This window comes from Acanthopagrus latus, chromosome 21 (assembly GCF_904848185.1).
Source record: "Acanthopagrus latus isolate v.2019 chromosome 21, fAcaLat1.1, whole genome shotgun sequence".
NCBI classification, from domain to species: Eukaryota; Metazoa; Chordata; class Actinopteri; order Spariformes; family Sparidae; genus Acanthopagrus; species Acanthopagrus latus.
In genome coordinates, this window is record NC_051059.1 from 3,364,688 (window position 1) to 3,382,308 (window position 17,621).

Below are 17,621 nucleotides of genomic sequence, written 5' to 3' on the forward strand. Positions count from 1 at the left end.
ATTATGCAGAAAAAAGATGACAGTGCTCTTAAATAATAATGAAAAAAAGAGAAGACCTCGAGGGTCTTATGAGAAGTCCGGTGGGACTCATACTAACACAAGTCTTCTTAAACAGTATATTTGCACCCTCTGCTTTTCAAACAGAACAAAACCATGAATGAGTATGTGAAATGTTGGTAGACGTTAGACTGCAGTGTTGACTGATACAAACATCACAATAGCAAATAAGTCTGATAATGCTGAAAACTTGCTGTTGAGTTGGTTCTGTCACTTCCACACTCAGCACAGTGACAAAGAGCTCGTCCTCACAGAGACTAGCCAACAGTGTAGCTGCTAAACGGAGTAAACATTGTTGGCCAAAGCAAAATAATGTAGCAGGAATTTATAACTATACATGGTTTCTTTAGCATTTCAAAATATTATGAAACAACAAATACAATATGTGAAAATGTAGGCTTCACGCATCAAAGGCATTAATCACATTTGCTTATTTTAAAAAACAGATGAATGAAACACCCAGGCAGCTGAGGCAAGAACTATCATGGAATGTAGTAATCAATCATACTTGCTGTCATTAAGTGCTTTTTCCAAACTTCCAACTTTCAATTTTTCCCACTTAATGTGATTCTACATTATTGTGATTGAAAAAGTATTCAAATGCATTTTGCAAAAAAATTGTGCAATCAACAAACAAAATAAACTTTCTGTGAATTTGCAGCATGATGATGACAAGTTCTGTTGACTCTGAGTCCAAAACAAAATGGGATTCTGTGTATAAATATTTTCTGTATATGGATCAGAATACGTCGTTTGTAAACTGTATTCTGCAACAACACTTCTACAAACTGTGTCTGAGCCCAAGCAGTAATATACTTCATACAATCGTGTCCCCTTTCATACCCAGTTATGATTCTGCTCACCTGTTACCAATTGACCTGCTGACCTGTGGAATCTTCCAAACAGGCATTTTTGAAACATTTCACAACTTTCCCAGTCTTTGGTTTCCCCTGTCCCTACTTGTTTGAATAAAAATCAATAAAGTTGATCGGGTAACAAATTAAATATACTGTCTTTGTACACTTTATAGTGAGCAAATGTTAGAGAGGATTACCAAATTTCACATTTTGTTTTATTCTTTCCCCAACTTATAGTTTGTACTAGTTTATTTTTGTTAATTTTGATATCAATCATGAACTCAGATGAAGGCAATATGAATATTTGATCCATAAGTGTTGAGAGAGGAAGACTATCTGTACCTGACTGGCATGACAGGTCTGGACCATTCAGGAATTTAGCCTAAAATCACTCCTATAGTATGTGCCACATAAGAATTAATCTGTTGGTATGGGTGCTTCTTGCATGAGGTCCAATGTGATGATGGGATTATTGTCTGCTCAACACTGCCTTGTGAATTATCAAGGAAGTGGATGCTCACAGTTTGGAGGATTGGGCTTGAGACCAGTCTTCCTTCCCACTATCAATTATCAGTGATACGTCACAGCACAATCTGCTAATGATGTAACAACAGTGAATGAAGAAGAGAGTTACCCGGGGGAGCTGTTTCTTCCTGCATTCAAGAGCTTGTTGCCCATTGAAAGCGCAACAAAGAATCACTCTGAACCATAAAAAACATGTACACACAACATATGATTTTTATTGTCAATTTGTGTTTATATCAACATATTTTACTCTTAATATGCGGGTGTCAGTTGTTTATCGATACATTGCATGAGGATTGCATTATGTAAAGTGTCTGTGACCTTTTTCAGCTCAGCGTACATGATATGTGAAAACAGTGAAGACAGAAGCAGCCAGTCTCTCAGCATTTTCAATTTTGTTGTCCAGGCTGCTGCAGGGTTCACACACAGGTGAAGAGACAGAGACACACCGAGACAAGAGAACAGAGTGTGTGTGTGTGTGTGTGTGTGTGTGTGTGTGTGTGTGTGTGTGTGTGTGTGTGTGAATGTGTGTGAGTTAGAGAGAGAGAGAGAGAGAGAGAGAGAGAGAGAGAATAACAGGGGCTGTTTGTGCTTTTGTCATCCAAAAATAAATCGGGACTTCGAGCAGCAACAGTTGAAGGGATGGCTACAGCAATTAAGGAAAAATGCTGCACAATGCACACGCACGGCTCTGTCTCAAAACCTCCTGACGTTATGTCCCAGCTGTCTGCCACTGGAGAAGTGTACGGGACCTGAAACGATAACCTAGTGGGTTTTCAGCTGTGAGACACATTATAAGAAAACTACCCATTCAAAACTAGCTGAACTTCAAATTTAAAGAGTATGAGTTATTTCATGTAAAACTTAATATTCAGGACTATTCTGGTCAAAATTGTTGTCAAAATGGATTAAAAACACAAGGAAATCTACCAAGGGGTGAGATTACTTCATTTGAATCATCCTTATTATAAGTATTGCATGATGAAAGCTACATCTCTTGGGCCCTATGGGCTCCTTGATCACTAGGGGATGTATCATGTCGTCTTATGAAATCACATACAGTGATGAGCTCACAGAGAAATATCATCTGTCACTGCAGTTCCCCTCAGCTTTCTACAGAGTGTTTGGCCATCTCTCAGCACGTTGTATTGGTTTTGTATCCCGCAACTGTGCTGTCTGGTTTACTCTCACTGCTCTCATCAAACTTGTGCGTGAGAACAGTTATGATAAACTCTTCCTGTACAGAAATAAGACCAACAAATGTAAAGATGAGCTGGTAAACAAAGTGGAGCATTAAGCAGCTGAAGAGAATACTGCCTTTTTAAGTAGTGTTAAAAAATTTAAAAATGGAATGTAACAATGTTGATACAGCAGTTGGATCAGTGGCCTTCAGTCTCCAATGGTCACAGTTTGGATTAGTTAAGAAAAAGATCATACTTTGAGTTCTAATAACTATGTTAAGTCACAGCATGGACATAACAACTAAACTAGAATTGAAACATAAAAACATGTCAATCTTGACTCATGGTTATACACAGGATGCAAAACCCAATCTCCTGGGAGTAGTGACACAAGAGAGGTACCTATAGTGTTAATAGGATTGGATACCGTTCACACCTGATACCAGCCCCAACACCAGTGCCTGAAGCTCGAGAACGGTACCCAACGGTAAGGGAACCATGGGAAAAAGTTAAATCATACACTTCTAAATAAGAAATATTATACTCATCCAATAATAATGCACTCTCATACGTGAGTCAGTCTTTCTGAGTTTCATTTCAACTGCATCGCTGTTTTACTGCACAGAAAACTGGTACATACGTTTTCTTTGAAGAAAACTGCTACATTTAGCAGCTCAGTATGGACTGGTGTTGGATTATCAAAGCGTGAATTAAATCGCTAGAGGTAAAAAGCTAATATTAGGCAATAAACAAGCACCACTAAGCTTTCTACTACAGAATAACTATACATGTTTTCTTTAAATTGATAAATCTACAAGTTAGAGTTAGAATAGTCAATGGGGGGCCATATCTCATTCCCTTTAAAAGCCTGGGCCCGTATTCACAAAGACTTCTATCTTAACGTTAGGAGTATTCCTAAATCGGACTAAAAGTTTCTATGTAGGAGTTGTTTCTTAAAAGTAATTCACAAAGCCTCTGAGACCTACTTTTAGTTATGAAAACACTGAACTCCTCAACTAGAAGTAACTCTCTGTTGCTATTGGTGACATCATTTCATAAGGACGCACTTAGAAGCAGTGACAACGGCGATTGGTTGTTGAGTGACAGGGCAGCCCATTGAAAAGTCATTTAGGCTGTGCAATGCATGAAGTGAAAATAAGGAAGTTGCCAACAAGCCCATGATTTTTATGATGATGATATTTATGAGGAGAATTAAGTGCACCCCCCCCACCCCAAAAAAAAATGCTTCAGACAAAAATTAGAAATTAGAGGACTGCGATGAAAAACGTGAATTGCCAATGGTGTGTTGATCCGGGCCATTTCGCAACAATGTGCAGTATATTGTAACATGCATCCCATGCAAATCTGCCATGTCAGTAATTTGTAGTAAAAATTCCCTCGCAAATGACCTACCATATTTCACCAAACACAGAAGTCATTTGATAATATTTGTCCCGTGTGAATGGGCATCTCTGTGATTTGGGGTCGTTTTTTGTTTTTCTTAAGTTTTTTCTGCCTTTTTCCCAGTGGAGAATTATGGAGGCTGTGCTGGGAATTATAAATGAAAGTTTTGACAGCATTCTGGGCGCAAATTCAGGAGGCTCATCAGAAGAGCGAAATCTCGAAAGATGATTAGATGGATAGTTATTTTATTAAAAATGTCCATATCTAACCATTGTGCTGCTCCAGCAAGCCCGGAGAATAGTGTCAGTATATTTGCTTATCCTGTGCGAATGCGCCGCACGAAACAGATGTGGTGGGATAATCATTGAGGTACCCAGGTAATACTAGTCCCATGCAAAGAGCTGCATTTTCCCCATAGCCAAATACTGGAGTGTTGCCAAACATTTTAACTCCAGCGTTATTGGATTGTTTCGGCTGGTTGGGGACGTTATTGTGTCCCTCACCAGCTCACCCACAACTTCAATCCCTTCATGGTCCATCCGACATTGTTCTAATAATTCCCTGTCATTTAGCCTCTCCAAAACATTCAGCTGTGACCAGGTCTTAGCGAGTCAGGAGTGACACTTCGCTGTGTGCCGCTTCGTGCACAGCATAAGAGAGATCCCTAAAGCTTGGAATACACCGGGCCAACTGTGGGTCGTCTGAAGCGTTTGGGAAGACTTGGAGGAGCTCCCACACTAATCTGTTTGGTGTGTTCAGCTGCGTTGGAAGCTCTTGGTATCGCGTGGACAGAATCTCCTCTGATTCAACATGCGAAGTCTGAGAGGGTTGGCTGTTGGCTCTCTGAGCCATTGGATACTCTAATTGGTGATGTGCTAGCTGTTTGACCATTCTGATTGGCGGTGTGCTAGCTAATCAGCACACGCTACGCTGTTGTGTAGTTGGCAGTTGCTGAGGCGGTATGTTTCAAATCAACTTTTCTGCCGAACAGGTCAGAGAGAGGCGACAGAGTGGTCAGATAAAGGCAGTTGGCTGTTGGTTTGAGTCTGGGCGGTGAGTGCGGGCCTTAACACTCCCCTGGTCACTGAGCTCCCAGTCCAAACTGCTGCACAGTTAACTGTTGACAAGTAGCCAAATCTTGCATATTGCACCTTCGATTACCTCAACTTAAAAGATTTTGAATAATTAAGACCTTTCATTAGTTAATTATGCATGATGGCATCATCATGCATAATTGACTAATGCAACTTTAAGGGAATCCGAGTGTGTGGGAACTATTCGTCGTTGTTTTAGCTGCATTCATACGTCAGGATGGATATTAATTTCATCTGTATGGTTAGATGTCAACCAAGAGGAATACTAAGATGAGGGACTGCTCCTGTGTAAGCTGATGTCTAATATGACAGACCCAGCAAACGCAGGGGATAAGTGAGTATCCTAATTTAGTTGCGAGTTTACAATCTAGACAGCTGAAATGTGTCTGGGAGTCTATTAGCTAGCTCAGAAATGTCGACTGTGAAACTTATGGTCATGTCAGGCATGCTGGAAGACTTCCCTCTGGGCTTTTTTCATGCTGCTAATAAAACCTGCAACAACAAATGGATGGTGACAAGAGAATCAATCCCTTTTTGTGATTAAACATTAAGGACAAAGTAAAAATAAAGGGAAATGCATCATTAAGGCTGTAATTTAGACATTAAGAGCATTTTTTCAGATTCGCAGCATGCAACATGTTGATAAAATCCTGTCATGGCTGCCCAGCCAGTCGCCATGGTGACTCAGCAGCTCCTCTCTGTCTCCTTGACAGGCACAAGCTCTGACACACAGATACAATCTCACGCAAACACACACACATGTACAGTGCGTCTGCGATGAGCAGCAGTTTAGAATACTGCTGACAACACACTGTGCCAACCTCTCCGGATGCACACGTGCACAGCTCACACACATACACACATAGCATCAGTACATGACAGAAAGGTGCAGATAGTCAGCTTATTCCACCGGCCCGATGACTCACAGCAAAAATATTTGGCGTGTTTTGTTTTCAAAGTGAGCAATAATAATAAAGATAATTAAGACAGCGCAGAGGAGAAGAGTCAGTGAAGGAGGGGATGCAAGAGAAACGAGAGTTTAGTAAAATAAATGAGATTGCATCTTTCATATTTCATCCCTCTACTTCCTCTGACTGGTTATACTACAGCGCCAAGAGTCCCACTGTGATCTCTTCACTGGAGTGTGGGCGGAAGGCAACACAGTTTTTATTTCTGAGTTTGCTAACACGGTCATATGTGGTTCTGCCTCTGCTGTACATTTTCAGCGACACACTCGTCCTGATTTAATGTAGCCCAAGGAACCTTGAATAATGTGACTGGACAGGAGCAAACACATTAACATTTGCAGACATGTGTCTTCTTTTTAGTTACTACTTCTGTTAGCTCTCTTAGCTCTGTTAGCTGTTCTCTCTGTTGTCACTTTTAGCTCCATTATCTGTAGGCTATAAGGTTTTGTAGCTGTCAGCTTCAGTAGCCAAACACAACGCAGGACTCATCTGCTGTCCACCTGCTGCTAACAGCTAACCAGCATGCCTGCTGATTTTCAACACAGATTTGTTGTTTCACAATGTAGCACCTTTGAAAGAGAGTTTACTGCTTCCATGCCAATTTGAGCGGGTCATATTTTTCATAGCTGTTATGCTGATTAGCATGTCAGTGCTAGCAATTAGCATTGATAAAGAAGTGTGAAGATATGTGGCTATGGGTTATTTCAATTTAAATAAACACAAGATATTAAGTATCAACCAAAACTAAATGTGATTTTAAGCAACGTTACTGTACTAATAACACAGAAAATTACACAGGACTTTTGATATCGACATGTAAATGTCAGAAACATTTACCATTCACATCCCTTTTTTATTTTTTGACGACCATGTGATTTATAACTTTTTATTCTGAATTCTGATCTTAAATCATGAACTCCTGCTGTTGTCCTGTGCAAACGGTCTATCATTTATTGTCTCTTAGACAACTGATAGTCGGGGACATTTTGTACATTTTGTCCTTTACTCTATTTTACCATCCAAAGTCAGGTCTGATCTGAATGTCAGCCACTGTGATCAGCAGGACAGAAAAGACCTTTGCTTTGTTCAAATCACAAACACACACTGATGGAAGGTCGCTGGGAGAGGATGATGAGAATGAAAAAGGCACACGCTCATCCCATCCTCTATGGCTCTACTGTACCGTATGATGTCAGGTCTGATCTGAATCTCTGCCTCTTCCCTCAGCAGGAGAGAACGACCTTTGTTGTTTCCTCTGAACTCTCTGATCTGTTTGCTGCATCTCTAACATACATTCAGGTCAGCCAGGGGGACAGCCATTATAGTACTGCACTTGAATTGTTTGGTATTTATTTCTTAAACTGCCTCTGAAAACAGCAAGCATATCAGTAATAGATGCCATTATTAGCTTACAGTTACATGTTTCTCATTCCAATAGGGCAAGATGCAGAAAAAACGGAATAAAAAAGAATTTGTATAGAATTCCATAATGATGTGTTAGTAAAGTGTCACGAGAGCTGTAGAATTTTGAGAGCAAACAAAATATTTGTTCTGACAAAATAGTGGGAACTTAAAGATCCACTTACTAGCTTTATGAACTCTCAACTGTTTCTTACAGTCTTGATCAGTGAATTATTTTTAATAGTGTGACATGGTTAAAGGAAACAATGTATTTGTATGTAATGTAGTGTATGTATTTAAGTCTGCTGATACATCCTGATTCAAGGTGGTTCCCAAAAATGTAAAATCTAAATAACATAATAAAACACTAAAGACTAAACACTAATTTCTAACCTAGTTTTAGCCGGTTATGGTTGCACTAAATCATTTCTGCTGCGTCTGGCCCATCCAACACCAACCTCTGAAATCCCAAGTGTGTGTCTGGTTAATGTTCGTAACTGGAACATTGCTTTGTCATTTGGCTTCAGTCACTGAGGTTCCTGTTAATGCCAGGGCCTGTGTCACAAAGCAACATTAGTGTGTAGTGAGCAAACTATCAACTTTCAAGCCTTTCATTTTCACAATTGGTTTAATGTTAACTAGGCAAGATTAACATGGGAACCACAACTAAAGTAGGTTCAAACTGCACGAGAAACATAGCGAACCAGCTCTAGAGTTGATAACATGAAGGATCTGTTTGCACAATGATGCTGTGACAAATGCATTTTTGCAGGGGTTTTCCACTGTGGCAGCAGAAATGGCTCCCAATAAAACGTAATTTTCTGAGGTCATCAATAATAAATCAAAATTACTATTGCAAATTAAGTGCACTGAAAGTATTTCGACACATTGTCAACAGTAACTGATGCACCAGATTGCACTCACATTCTCATCAGTACAGCATTAGGCCAAATTTACAGTGTTCACAGACACAAAGGGAAAAGATTTTACCAATGAAAAGGTTTCCTACTGTGTCTTCACTAGCAAGTATGGGTGAGACTGTTACCTTGGCACTGGTTATCTGCAGTTTGCCTCAGTTTATCTTCTCTGTCCTTGGCAGCCACATTGCTACTATCCAACACTCACTAACGTATTGAATATATGTCACGACATAAGCTAACTATCTCATACTATCCTTTCCAATGAATCAAGGTCATGATATGATTATTTCTATTGGTAATAAAAATGGTTTAGGGTAATGGACCCAATAATTGAACAATAAAGGGCTGTCAAGTGAAGATACTTGTGTTTAATGTTTGAGTAAAGCCTGATTTATGGTAAGTGACTGGGTGAGACAATTCTGAGTGTCCCTTGAGACAACAACCACGTTAAACCTAACAATAATAACCCACTAAATCGAGCAATATATTTTAGTGCAGTCATAAGGCAATCATTAATCCAAATCAAAGCAGTCTGAATGAATGTTCAGACTGCAAGTCATACTATTGCGCTTTAGTAGTGCCTTAGTAGGATGTTTATAAAGTGCTTAATCATTTTACATCATTGAACACTATATGAATCTACACATTCATCATCTTTTCATTCCATTCCTCCTTTTCACTATCTCAGGAAGACTTCCATACCGTTGGAGGATTCTTTCAGAGGCATGTAGCTCATTCATACAGCCCTGGGTGGATGTAAAGCAGAAACCTGAAGAGATAACTTCATGTTTTGACCCCAGTGTTACATAATCTTACAAACTACTATCAGGACGTAGATTGCCTGAGGGGGCTACACCACTATTAGATCATATATCTACAGCACTGCGTCTGCCTGGCTGACTTGTTGACCGAAGAACCGACACATTTCCTCTTAAAGTAGTTCATTGTGACATAATTTGTTATGATACAAAATTACTTACACAGTTAATTGTTGACCAGCCAGATGATTAGTTTACTTTTTGTTTCATTGGAAACCAATGTGACTCTAAAGGCCTGACCGCATAGAGAATTGAGTGAAAATGTGGGGTATACCTGGATAGAGCTGCTTGCCTGACTTCTTGCTTGCCTGACCGTTAATCTGGGAGGGATTGCTTGTAATCCCACCAATCCCCAAAAGTGAAATTATGGCATCAGCATCACAACAGCCATGCATTAGAATATCTCTGATAATCCATCTGACTTCCTGCTTGTAGTCTTAGGCAGGGCAGGAGCAGTGGTTTTAAAAGCTTGAGTTCAAGGCCTCGGACATTGGAAGAGAGGCTGAATCCCAATACAACTCTAGCGCAAAGTGTTAGCATAACAAGCAGAGCAAGTCGAAAAAACTGCCGAAAATGCAGGTATCAATATCGGCGAGTACATGAGTCTATGCACTGATCAGATACCAAGTAATTTAGAAACGGGACCCTGCTACCTCCCAGTTAGCACTGTTAGCTTTGCTTAACAACACACACTGGAATTCAGTTCTTCTTTGCTTCTAAAAGTCGGCTGTGCTACTAGCGGAGCTAGTTCTTACTTGTTTGTACTTCTGTACTTCTTGCCAGCACTTAGCAGCATATTTTCTTCATATTATACAAGAAAAATGCAAGCTGAATTAAACATATTCATGCACATTAGCTTTTAACAGTGCAAACTTTTTTTTTGTTTTTAATAATTCACTTATTTAAACCTTGCACTAGACTTGGCTTGGTATTTAACCCAGTGACTGACAAGATGATGGCAGATGATTTGTTTTCTAAGCGAAAAGCAAACTCGCCTATTTGTCAATATGTTGGATTTCAGCTAATAACAGGTAACCTGATAATGACGGAAAAGGAGTTGTTACCTCTCTGATAAGTTGGAGATATGCATCCTGTTGCCTGTAGCGTTTCATCAAACAGCTCCTTCTTGTCCATTAATCGCACAAACTGAATAAAACTACTCCCAGACATAGAAAATCAATCTGCTGTACACAAATTTTGAAAAATGACTGATGTTTTGTTCTGTAGATGCAGTGTAAGTGGTGCAAACTGCAGACATTGCAATTCCTGCGATTAGTCTACTTCAAAATAAAAGTCAACTTGTGTTTTTTTTTTCTAATAATTGTGCTTGTATTCCACTTGCATATGAAAGTAGTAAATGTGAAAAAACATTTTTTTTGCAGCTGCATTATGTTATGTTTTTGACATTAGGTCACCAGTCGAATGGAGGGGAGAAAGACTCTGGCAGCTTGAGACGCCTGCTCTAATGGATGGCATTGCAAATACTGCAATAGTATGCAAAACATCTCTACAGCAGCATGGTTACCATTTTCAAGATAGCATCTGCTGTCCACTAGAAATAGGCACTTACTATCCCTACCAAAAGTCCAGACTCATGACAAGCTTAAAAACTTGTGTTTTAAATATTTTTGAATTAAAATTTAATGATCATTACAGGTGCTTTGTTAAAACAAAAAAAAGAAAAGAGAAGAACATTGGGAGTCTGGTGGCCAAAGACATATACAGAACCATACAGACTGCAGTACCCAGGTGGGAAAAATGTGGGATTTGCTGCATTTCATGCGCTCACATTGTAGTAAATTTGAAATTCAGTGGTTTTAAAATGTTGAAAAAATAGCATTTCTTCCTACTTTCTGACGTTCAGTTGATTGATAATGAAAATAACAGTCATGGCAAGAAGCAATTTGTCGTTTGTTTATGTATGTCATTCACTCATGAGTAGCAAACTGAATTTGACTCTTTTGGTTTCAGAACCATGATCCGGACAATAGATTCTCACCTCAGAAAGGAGGAGGTGTGAGGAGGATCAATTAATCAGGCACACCAAACAAACATATTCAATTGAACAACCCCTCCGTCCCTGCACTCTTTCTTCTGCTAATGGAGAGGGCTAACATGGGAGATGCGTTTTGGCCATTTTTCAGCAGGGATGGTACCCCCCTCAAATCGCCTAATGGTCACAGCCTCCACTTCCAATCTGTCCAAACATTACTTTTTTTTTTTTTTTAAAAGGACTTAAAGTATTGAATTATAATTATAGTTGGCAAATAATTTTCTTTCATTCAACTGATCAATCAATCAATCAGTCAATCAATAATTCAATCAATCAACTGATCATTGCAGCCCTATGGGAAATTTGGACATAATAACAATTTAAACATAATAATAAAAAGTAACACAATATTAAAACATGAATTGCTCTCTATCATAATGTTTATCTATTTATACACATGAAAATAATGTTTTGGTCCATCATCACATATTGAGACATTTTAATTATTAGTTATGTCACAAAAATATATAATCCAAACTCAAGAGGATGTATAAATTAAATACAGAGTGACAGATGAGTGACAGAGACAGGGTCAGATTATAACAAGGTAACAAGTAGGCAGAGCTGGACAGACAAAAAATCCTACACAAACACAGTGTCAGAAAAATGATCTCTTCAACCCTGCAGGAGCAGCAAGTCCATCAGCACAAAGCACTGTCCCCTGACCCACAGACATAATTTTGAATTCTTGTCTAGACCCTAAATCTTCCAAAGATAATATGATAGGTTGAATTACTGCATAAAATGAAGACTCCAGAATAGGGTTGCAACTAGCAATCAAGTTCAATGGCAATAAATCTGTTGATTATTTTCTCAACTAATTGTCTGGTCTATGCAGTACAGATCAGTGATTCCCAAAGCCCAAGATGACATCCTCAAATGTTTTGGTTTGTCCACAAACCAAAGATATTCAGATATTCAAATGACAAACCAGTCATTTTCATATGGAAGAAGCTGGAACAAGAGAATTTAAACATTTTGTCTCAAAAAAAAGAAAAAAATAGCTGATTAATTTAATAGTTGACAACTTAGTAAAATAAAACACATTAAAGTGTGTTTCCAGGTCTTATGGAGTAAACTGCTTATGTAAACAAAAAAGTACCATAAAGCCTCCCTTAGAACCATAAACACACTTTAATATGTAAAACCGGTGGCTTTACCTATCAATGGAAGCAAAATGACAATAGGTATCCATCCATCCATCCATCCATCACACCACAGAGGGTCATGACCAAATCACATAACATAGTAATAAAAAGAAAAATACAGTTTGAAAACCCATGTCACGTCAGCACAAGCTATAAATTAAACAATCATCCTTAACTTGATGCCCTGCACCCATGTGTGTTGGATTTTATAAGCAGATACAGAACAGACACTGTGATGTTCACTCCAACTTTAGAGCCACTTCTTCTTTAAACGGATGATGAAGATGTTTCCACTCTAAGAGTAATCCTGCAGTTTGTGCATGTGTATGACTGAGTTTACAATGCAATCATCATCCTCAAACGACACATATTCCATTTCTGAAGACAAATGGACTAAAGATCAAAGTGAAGAAGCAGCCAGAGAGCGACATACATGAGCAGCGATGGAACAATGTGTACTAATCCACATAGAGACACAGGATACAGCATGTGTGGATATGTGTCTTGCGGGGGGGTTGGGGGTTTATTGTATAACGACAGGCTTAGTCCCTATACAACATCACAGACTCTCACCAAAACTGGCCTATAGGCTCAGTAACATCAGAAAAAAGCCTTTATATAACAAGGCCTGTGGAGCTGCACCTGACTGCTGTGGGGGGAAATATGCTCCTGTCCTAAATATCATTGAGACAAACAGCAGTCCCTTATTGGAATATTAAATTAAAGAGATTAAGTCTGAAATACATGCTATGGAAAGAGCAAACTGCACAGTTATTAATGAATATTGTGGAGCGCTGAGCTCATGCAGGATGATAACGGGAGTATCTCTGGAGTAGTACTACAGCCTGGTGGTTTTTCAGCAGGAGGGGTGTACCATCCCGACTGCGGCACCACCATAACAAAGAGACACGAATCCACTGAGCTCCGCATGAGACACAGTGATCCCCTTCACACGCCCACTCCCTTCTGCCATTGTGATGGGGAGCACCGTGCACCACAATGACAGTCTGCCGGTCCGCCATATAAAAAGCTAAATATAGGCCCATATCCATGCCACTGCAGCGCGAGACCTAAATAACGCTATAAATATGACATGAATTTCATCATTCATTCAATGAGGCACGAGAGGATGGCGTAGCGCGAGGACACAGTAAACAACGCTAATCACGCGATGACACCTGGTGTCTCGGATGTAAATGTTCAGATAGGTTCGTCTACTCACCGTCTCGATGTGTCCCGGGTCTGAAGCTGCGTGCGTGTGTGCGCGTGTGACAGTCACAGTGTGTGATGGTGAAAATCTCTCCACCTTTCACTGCTTACAGGGCAGACTGGTGCCAGGACTCATACACAAGCCCCGCCCCCTTCTCCAGCACGCTCAGCCAATCAGGAGCCAAGAGCACAAAAAAGAGCCTTTTCTCCCTGAATCTGCAGGCAGCAGGGCTGCAGCCGCCTTCAAGTGCTGTCGGAAAGATGAAACGTTATCTTGACTCATTCATCGGGATTTGTAAAGCATATTACATTAAATCCACGGAACGACATGTTAAAATGAGAACAGGTATCCATCCATCCATCCATCCATCCATCCATCCATCCATCCATCCATCCTCTTAAGAGGGTCATAACCATGTAATAAAAAGAAAAAAAAACATTTTGAAAACCCATGTGATGTCAGCACAATCTAACACATATCTTTTTCAAATTTTAAAGTGAAAGATGTAATTGATATTTGAATTAAACAATCATCCTTAACTTGACACCCTGCACCATGAATAAGCCATGTCCTGACTCCCATTTGTTAGACAGCAGTAAAGAGCCACATCAACAGCTGCAATTTTCACTGGCATTTTACATAAATTTACTTTGGCCTAGTGTTTTTTAGCCAAGCTGAGCATGGACCACAGTAACCTGTCAACCTGATTATTTTTCAGCGTAAAGATTTAGGGTATGGGGAAACTGTCGCCAATTTCCATGCAACTATATTAATATCTTATCTATAATAATATCTATAATATAATTTAGGTTAAACTTTATTGTCACTGAGCACAGTATGAATCAGTACATTGGAATGTAGTACACAATATTGTGTGATTGGTAGCAAGGTGCATATACAGTAGCCAGAAATAGAGACAGTCTCGGACATTCTATGGATATTTTACTTACGAATCTGATAGTTGTACCTCTCTAAATAGATGGTTTGTTGCTCCATAGTGTATTAAGGACACAAAGTGCAGGACAGCCCGGCTGGTTTGTTGACTGACTGACTGTATGGCTGTCAGAGCTGCAGGCTGATGAAGCTAGCTAGCCAGATGACTGACTGGTTTTTGGAGAGGCAGAGGTTTCTATAGGATTATCTGGGATTATGGCTCCCATTTGATTTGGCAAGTTTGTTTGTAATCCCCCAAATATCACATACAACTGTCCATAGTACACAAGCACGAAAAACACACATCAAAATGACAAATCTCTATTTGTTCACACATCCAGAAAATGCTTCATCTCCACACATGCAGCAGCTGATAATATTTTCAATTATTATATTATTAAATCAGTCCTTACAGTATTAACTGACTCCAATCTTATTTGATCAGTCGTGATTTCAACATTCACATTAACAACAGTTCTGATCCTCTTGCCAGGATTTGTTAGCACCCATTGATGTCTCTGTTCTCTATGAGTAGGTCCATCACAGTGGTACATCTCAATCTGACAGTTCTCCTCTCTACCAAAGTCTGTAGTCTCCCCCCATCTTCAAGCCTCATCTGAATTTAATTCTACACATCAGTTAAATTAATCACTTCTCAGTTCTTATAGAGCTCAGTTGCAAATACAAGAGCAGGGCTCCAAGGCAGTTGGCTACTTTGTTAGAAACTTTGTTACATTTTTCATTAACTGAGTATTGTAACAGCGACCAGCAAATTTAACCTGTCTGTGCTAATGGATGCTCTTTTCCTGAGGTTGGGTTATGGGGTCTGCTGCTCAAAGCTAGATGTAGTAGTCACCTACACCCCAGACCTGTGGATATGAATTCCATAATGTATTACTGATGTGTTCTGTGGTTGTTCTAAGTCAATTCAAAGAATAAGACGTTAACTGTTCACACATTTCATCACATCTCAGCTTTTATGGAGAGAAGCTCAGGGAGCCAGCAGTCATGCTGTGTTGGAAAGGATCCCATCATTTTTCTTGCAGGATCCCCCAAACTTCAAATCTAATTGGTTGTCTTCATTGGTTTCATTGTTATAACTGTAAGTCAAAGGTTGAGTCAAGCCAAATGTAGAGGCTGTTATGTGTGAAGCTTTGCTTGTGACTGCTTTTTGCCATGATGTTGGTTAATGAGTTGTAGTTTCCCTGGTAAGCACACCAACCTCTTTCTCCTGCCTGGTCTGCTGCCATTCTTCTAGGAGTCACTCATTCTGCAGAACAGTTCTTCACTGCCACACTGAATGGCAGGGCAAACCCTGCACCAGTAGCCCGCTGTGGTACTTATTTTGATAAGCAGAAGGAGCTTTTGAATTGAACTTCACCACTTTTCTAGTCTCCTGTGGTAGGGTGGGTCTGCAAGAAAAAACAGTTCCTTTAAATATGCACTGTTGTGTATTTAGTAGGTTAGCCTTTGAGCCGACTGAAGTAGTGATCCTGTTCCTCGTGTGTGAAAGGTAATACCCCACACTCGGCAGAAAACATGGCACAGATTGTAAACTGAAGATCTAGACTTGAAATAGGCTCCAGTACAAACCACTGAATGACATCGCATTTACATATTTCTTTGTTTATACAGCATGTCTCCACTAATTTGACCAGCTAGGGACCACTTGGAACATCCCATTTCTATTAGTCACTTCATCCATTGTTGGACACTAATGTGTGCCCACATTTGTGAATGTAAATATTTAGTTTTATTGTGTTTCATAATTAGATATTGCCTGTATTGTCTATTATTATCTTATTGTCTCTCTCTTAAAATAATTATTTTTGTTGATGAAGAAACATGTCTCAGCCTTACCAGCAACTGCATTTGTTAAGTAACATGCCCCTGTTTTACTTGTAATGGATGAAGAGTAAAGACTGTGCCATAAAGAAACCACCACCCATCAAGGATTGAGACTGAATAGGTTCCCTGGACTGTCTAATTAAGTGCCATGGTGGACAGTGAGAGCAAAAATGTGGTGTGTGCCACCAAGAAAGACTTGCTCACTCTCTCTGCAAATGAACTACTCTAGATTGCCAAGTTGCTGGGTCCAATGCCAGGAATGGACCAATCTCGTCTCAGGTCAAGTGATGACAAGGCTTGTTTTGGGTACATCCGCAGTTTCATGCACAGTAAACCCTTACTAGAATCAGAAGATTGAGGTATGGCACACCTGTAAGGAAAATCAGACTAATGATGATTTTAACCTAGTTATGACTATTGAAAATGAAGTTATGGAAGTCCATACTGCTAATGCAAATCACCTTCTTGCAGCTACAGCTATGACAATAAATGACACAGAAACACAAAAAATACTTAAAAGTTATGAGGAACTTTGTAGGAAAATCATGCTGTATGTACCACCAGTCCATCTCCATGGCAACCCCCCATCAACCTCAGTCACCTTAATGATGAAAAATGGGAAAAGGTTAACAAAAGCTTTGTGATGAAGATGGAGCTTTCACACATGGCAGCAATGACATGGCATGGCATACCAAGCCTGCAAATGTTGATCACCCTCAAGGACGAGATCCCTGCGCAGAGAACTTACTCGTCAGTCCCAAGCCGCTGTTTAAGGAGGTGAAAGAGTGCATATAAGAACTGTTGTTGAGAGGATGGATAGTTAAATCCAAGTCCCCATTTGCAGCTCCAGTTGTGTGCATCAGGAAGAAAGATAGCAGCCCAGAATACAGGACCTGATAGACAGTCTTGGTGGTTGTGCCTGGTTTAGTATCCTGGCTCAAGGGAAAGCCTACCTTCAGGGCTTTGTCACCGAGGGTTTGAGACACTTCACCGCCTTCATTTCTATGAAGGGCTCTCATCAAAAAGTGTCAATCGCAGAGTGAGACCAAACAGGCAGGCTTGAGGAGCGGTCCACCATTATGCTCCTGCCTGTTAGGTCGCACTTAGGGATCGACACTTTTTGTCTGCCATGACGGCGGCGCGCTGGAGGTGCTACTGCTCACGTGAGTTGTCCAAAAACCTTCTTTTTAGTAAACTCTGTGTA

General features: G+C 39.9%; 1 protein-coding gene across 3 annotated transcripts in view; it reads right to left on the reverse strand.

Moving 5' to 3' along the window:
- Nucleotides 1-13,780, reverse strand: part of map4l (microtubule associated protein 4 like) — a 104,243-nt gene extending 90,463 nt beyond the window's left edge. For all 3 annotated transcript variants that reach the window (XM_037084849.1, XM_037084848.1, XM_037084847.1), the window contains exon 1: nt 13,649-13,780. The gene's annotated coding sequence lies outside the window, so the exon portion shown is untranslated. The remainder of the gene's footprint in view (nt 1-13,648) is intronic.
- Nucleotides 13,781-17,621: the final 3,841 nt, after the last annotated feature.